At 39.2% G+C, this 6,000-nt stretch overlaps 1 protein-coding gene across 5 annotated transcripts in view; it reads left to right on the forward strand.

Moving 5' to 3' along the window:
* Nucleotides 1-1,283: 1,283 nt before the first annotated feature.
* Nucleotides 1,284-6,000, forward strand: part of Dh31-R (Diuretic hormone 31 Receptor) — a 188,837-nt gene continuing 184,120 nt past the window's right edge. The window contains exons 1-2 of one of the 5 annotated variants that reach the window (XM_089075410.1): nucleotides 1,296-1,412; nucleotides 2,662-2,786. The gene's annotated coding sequence lies outside the window, so the exon portion shown is untranslated. Of the gene's footprint in view, nucleotides 1,413-1,570; nucleotides 2,787-6,000 lie in introns of those variants that run through there. The other 4 variants (XM_089075414.1, XM_089075411.1, XM_089075413.1 and 1 more) reach the window with 4 other exon arrangements.

Here is a 6,000-nt window from a genome sequence, read left to right on the forward strand (position 1 = left end):
GGAGTAATCACGTTACCGCACGACTTAACGATTCTGATATTCGAATGGCAGTTTCTGTGCGCGTAGGATGCGATTCATTTTCAAACATAAACATTCTCTGCCATTAATTATAAAAATCTGTTTAAACAACCATTTACCGCTTATTTTTCTGTTAACTTTACAAACTCATTACCCCGTGGTAATGAGTTGTAAAATTATTTCATAGAGTACAAATTGATCATTACAATTTACGCGTTTCATGTAATGCACGTCGCAATGTGTAATCTTTGCAACCGTTTGTAAAGTTAACAGAAAAATAAGCGGTAATACATTAGCAACAATAGAGTGTTTACTTCCTTAATTCTAGGAAAAATTCTAGGAATTCTCACAGAATGTTTGTTTATGTCTTGAAAAATTAGATTCTCAGGAAATTTTATTAAAAACTAGAGAATTTTTTTAAAGTTACTTTTTGTAATATTTTTTTTTTATTACATGAGATAATCGCTTTTACCGAAATTTTTAATGAGAATAGTAGATCTATCCATTCTAAAGTACCCATCAGAGTACATTGATTTTACAATTAATCTAATATTCGGTATTGAAGATAACAATTTCGTGTTAAATGTAATTTTGTTTGATGAAGATGGATATTTATTTTAAGTTTATTTTTTTTAGTTTTATATGTATTTGAATTTTGTTATGCATTATATAATTTTTTTGTTTTTAACTTTTAAAAACAAAATTCGAAAATTCTATGTAATGTAAAATATTTATTTTTCAAAATACTTATAGGTTTTTCAAAATTTTTCAAATTATTGAAACTCGAATGATTCTTGATCTTATTTTATGATTTATAAACTTTTAAATGTAAAATACTAAGGGCTTTATGCAACAAATACATATTTATGTTTAACATATATTTAAAATACTTTCATTTTATCTGGAATTTTTAACAATTTTCATGTTGAAAATTAGGACATTTTTTTCGATTTTGAGTAGAGTAAGCGAATTCATCCTGAGTAAGCAAATCAGCCAAACAGAAAATTATCGAAAACGCAAGATTATCAGATATTTTAAAACTTTTGATTATGATTGATTAATTTGCTTGCTGCTACTGTTTTCTTATGTGCCAGCTAGCTTTAATCGGGAGAAGTTTGCGGGTCAACCCTTCGGGGCTGTTTTGCCTAGCGATGACGAGGGCGTCGTCGTCGTCGTCATCGTCGCCGTCGTCGCCGTCGTCACCGTCGGCGGGGGCTATTCATTGCCGCCAGTTTCTCGACGGTGGCGGCGCGCGCACTTCGAGTCACGTTTGGTTCGCGCCCGCTCGAGAAGGAGTTTAGTAGCAGCTGCGCGTCCGCGTGCCACGCAAACTCATTGCGAGCATATTGGCCATTCGGTTTCGACAACTGTTGACTGTCAATCGTCAATCGCCGGTAAGCCATTTCGTATTTTCGTGCGACGACGAAAGAGCGCGGGACGGCCGACGAGGGGGAGCAACGAGGGGGCCGCGCGTCGCCTGAACTTGGCCGCGAGTGCGTTCGAGGGCACGGCGCCTTGCGCGCGAGGACGGGACACGTCGTTAACGCGATAACGCGAGGATCGTCCGTTCGTGTCAGTCGGAAAGAAAGAGAAAGCGGCACCACGTGCCTCGTACGTTATCACGCGTACGTAAGAAAAAACGCGGGACAGCGAGAAGTTTTCTCGAGTGGGAAGATTCAAGGTACGCTCGAATCACTCGTACTCGGGCGTTTTGCCTATCTTTTTCTCTTACGCGCTCCACCGGGACGCAAAAACTCTTAATCGTTCGCCGAGGTGATCCCCTTCTTTTTTCTTTTTTCGAAAAGTAAAAGTAAGTTTTCTCGTTTGCGCGAGAAATCCCACAGTTTGAATGCTGTGAAAGATTAAGCTCCTCCGAGTCCCACAATCCCGGTGCGAAATAATTTTGTATTAACTCGTCCTGTCGAGTTTCATCTTCGGCTCGCGTCGTCGTTTACATGACGTGGCTTTAACATTCGCTTCGGTATTTATTGCGCACAATGCTTTTTTTCTCATTTCCAATCGTATCGAATTATTGAGTTGGCAACAGTATTGTTCGCCGCGAAGCGCGCCAAGTTTCTCGCGCTAAAGAGATCGCGTGGAAGAAAAGCTTGAGGCAAAACGGGGGGGGAGAAATTAACATCCAGGATTTAAGCCCTCGGTGATTCCTCGGATGCGGAAGATATGCGGAGTATTCCGGTTGAAATGACGGCATTCGATCCCCGCGTACGGGGAGAAATTGAAGAAATTAAATCTGCAGAGTATTCCCCGGAGCCGAGCGCGCAAATTAGTCGAACGATTAAAGGTTAAAGAGCCAAGGAGGATCACTTGGAGTGTCCCCGCGGGCAATAATTAAAGACCAGCGGGGTGCCTCGTGTCGCGCTCGAATACTTCCCCCCGCGAGTTTCACGGGCTTGCGGGATCATCGGTATCGCAGGAACGGTATTACGCGAGCTGATAATCACAGTGCGGTAAATTGCGGTGCGGGGATCGATCGGGCCAACGACGCGTCGCGTCGCGTCGCGTCGCGTCGCGTCACGTCGCGTCCGGTATTCCCGATGATCGCGATCGAACGTGATTCGGCACGCGAGAGCCTCGCCGGGCCGGTCGCATTTACAATCTCTGTGCATTCGGCGGTGATAAAAGACACGCCCACGGAGGGCAGCCCGGCGGACCGCTGGTCGTCGCCGACCGCAGAAACGAACATTCGTTCAACCAGCAACCGGGCGTAGATCGCCCGACGGGCCCACCTAGCCGCGTACGCGTCCCTGGTGAGTACACGTCCTTGCCGCGTGGATGAAATTATTCAAATGGTGGCCGCCGTGCAATTACCGTGCGAATACGCATGGCGACCCGGAGATACGCAGAACCGGCACGAGGACGTTATTCGCGTAGGATTCGCGATCCTTCTCGAATCGAACCCTCGCCTCGGCCGGTCTATTCTGCTCTGCCGGGTCCAGGCCGCTAATCTCGATTTATGCCCGTTTCTACCAATGTATGTACGTAAGGCTAATGCGGGAGTGCAATAAGCAGAACGCGTTTAGCAGTTTCTGTCAGATGATTGAAGATAGGCTTTGCGAAATGTGCGTCCGCTTTTAAGGAATGGAAGCTTTTTAGCTATAAGTTTGTTTTCTATGCCCGCACATGAGCCGTACAAAACTTTCTTTATCTCGCTTTTGTCAATTTTCAAATATACATCTATTTTAAGTACAACGAGTGTATTGTTTAGTTACAAAAAAAGACAGCTCATCATGTGTATAACTTGAAGTTAATTAAAATTCTATTCTATTCATTTCCACCAATGCAGATTAATCTCAGTTTAATCTCAGTTTAATTTGCTTCTCTTCTCTTTTTAATTCCAAAAATTAGAGAAAGATAAAGAGAAGATTTAAACAGAGATTAAAGTTAATCTACATTGGTAGAAATAGACATTATACATATAATTTATAGACTCGCAATTAAACGCTCGAGTTTAATGTTTATACAAAATTATCGAGATCCGCTGGATCGCCGTACATCCATATATAAGAGTCTTAATTTTTTCTTTTAACCAGAAACCAGACTTGATCGAGCACTTGAAACATGTTTGCAAAATTTACAAGTGGAATCTGCCGGATCCCCTAATCTTCACGAGAGCCTTAATCGATTTTCTGCTCTGCATCAAATGGCCGAAGATATGCTCGTAAAAGTTTATGCCAAATTAGCTCGTAAAATCATCTTTCAAGTTTCCGATAAATATCTCGTAAAAGTATACTGAAAATTCGATTCTAAATTTAAAAAATTTTAAATGTTTTTTAATATAATTTACATTATTTTATTACATTTATTTTATAATTTAATTTATTTACGATCAAAGTTTGTACTAATAATATCAAGTTTACGCATTAACATTTACGCCAGAAGCAACGTTTTACATCTATTGCATTTACTTTCCTGCGAAATGGGGTGTCATTAGACTTCTTTTACGACGCAGATATATCGTTTCTCCAGAAGAAACTAATTTTTGATATCGCAAGATTTGTCACCGATAGCGTGAGCTGTAATTGAATTAGCGATCGCAGCAATCAAGGCAATATAACTCTCACGAAGATTCGAAGTAATCTAGCGTCCATTCTTCCATCTAGGTTTCGTATTCATAGCAGTGTAATTCAGAATTTACGAAATATAAAGAGTCCACGTAATGTAATGGCGTCCTATTTAACGGTGAAATAAAATGTGTACATAAACGACTGTAGAATATAAAGGTAGATGTATGAAAGCCAAAGATTAAATGGATCTTCATTAAAATGTCGTCAATCAAAATGTTGTCGCAAGCGGATGCTAGTTTTTCCGAATTTAATGCTACCGTAGGAAACATAATACATTTTCGCGCACATTGGTGGTGGCTTTTGTACGTTTATTTTACTCAGCGTTATCAATTTTTATATAATTCAGTCATCCGAGCCTACAGTTTGCATGTTTTTACGTGATAATAAAATAAGCTGGCTTCATAAATCATGATTTAACATACATTAGTTTATTTATATTCGTATCACACATTTTGCGCTAAATGCGTATATCTGATATTCCGATGATCCGATCCGTAATAATGCGATGGCAGATCTTCATATAAGACAAGGAAAATTCCGGATCAAAGATAGACGCGTTTAGCGGTAAATGTGCGGAATACGAATATAGGTCGTCCTGTCTCTGATTAGCGGCGCATTTAATGCTCACCTGGTCATGCAATTCAAAGTTCCATCTATGTAATATGAAGATCGCGTTTATGCTACTAGTTAAATATAAATGAGATAGCTTCGAAATGTTGCCATTTAGTGGAAATGTGGATTTAATTGACGAAAGTGCAATGCGCGCGAGGCTACATTACGTATCACCGGTGAGACATACATCTTTTACCAAAGTATTCCCGTAGAGAAACGAGAAACGAGACATTTTTTATGCGAAATGACATTTTAATTTTTGAAATTACAAGTTAGTTATAAATTTTCAACATTTTTTAATTTTCTTTCATTTTTCCTATTTATTCTAATTCTATTAACGGAATTACATAATTTATTTCTTTGATGTAACAATTAAAATAAATTAGAATAGTATATTAATTTTTTATTACAAAATCGACATTTAATTTTTATATGCAGAAAAAATCAAAGAAGTTATTTGTCTAATTATTTGCGAAGAGATTTATAACGTAGTGGCAATAGGTGTCGGAATCGGAAAAGGATAGAAAATAATTCAGACAATTTCAATCTAATCCTTCATTTCGACGATTACGAATTCAATTTCGCAAAATGAATTCCTATTCGCGAGTTTCCCGTTCCAATTAATTGCATTTGTTAGATGTACGTCAGATGATTTCTTCGTCTTCGAGAAGTAGCATTCTGATAAGATTCACGCATATATTTGGAGTAATAATTAGATAAGTTTACTTCCCACTAACTTCATCAAAGAAGTAATCCGATTTATTTAAGCATGCAAATAACGCGGTGGATGCTAAACAGATACTCTGTTTGCTGTACGAGTACGTTTCAGCTGTGCTTTTTACACCTTTAGCTCTTTAGCTCCTTTTTTTCCTTCCATCAGTCAAAGCAGATCCTTGAGTGTACGTTTATCTCATTTTAAATGCAAGAAATTTAGAAAGTAGTACAGTTGTACAGTTGAAAGAAGTCCATCTGCTATTTCAAAAACTTCGTTTCAAGAAAATTCCCAAGTGAGGTACTCGCACTTACTATGCATGTATGCATGTATTCATCGGCTACGCGTCGCTGTAAGAGAGAAGGAGAGAGATAGATAGATAGATAGATAGATAGATAAATAGATAGATAGATAGAGAGAGAGAGAGAGAGAGAGAGAGAGAGAGATATGGAGAGAGAGAGAGATGGAGAGAGAGAGAGATGGAGAGAAAGCAGTAACATTTTCGACTAATTTACGATGCAGTTAGGTGCTCGAGGAGCACTACGTCGCGTCTTAACTCGATAAATTTGTCTA

This window comes from Pogonomyrmex barbatus, unplaced genomic scaffold (assembly GCF_055798465.1).
Source record: "Pogonomyrmex barbatus isolate J1 unplaced genomic scaffold, ASM5579846v1 scaffold19, whole genome shotgun sequence".
Classification (NCBI taxonomy): domain Eukaryota; kingdom Metazoa; phylum Arthropoda; class Insecta; order Hymenoptera; family Formicidae; genus Pogonomyrmex; species Pogonomyrmex barbatus.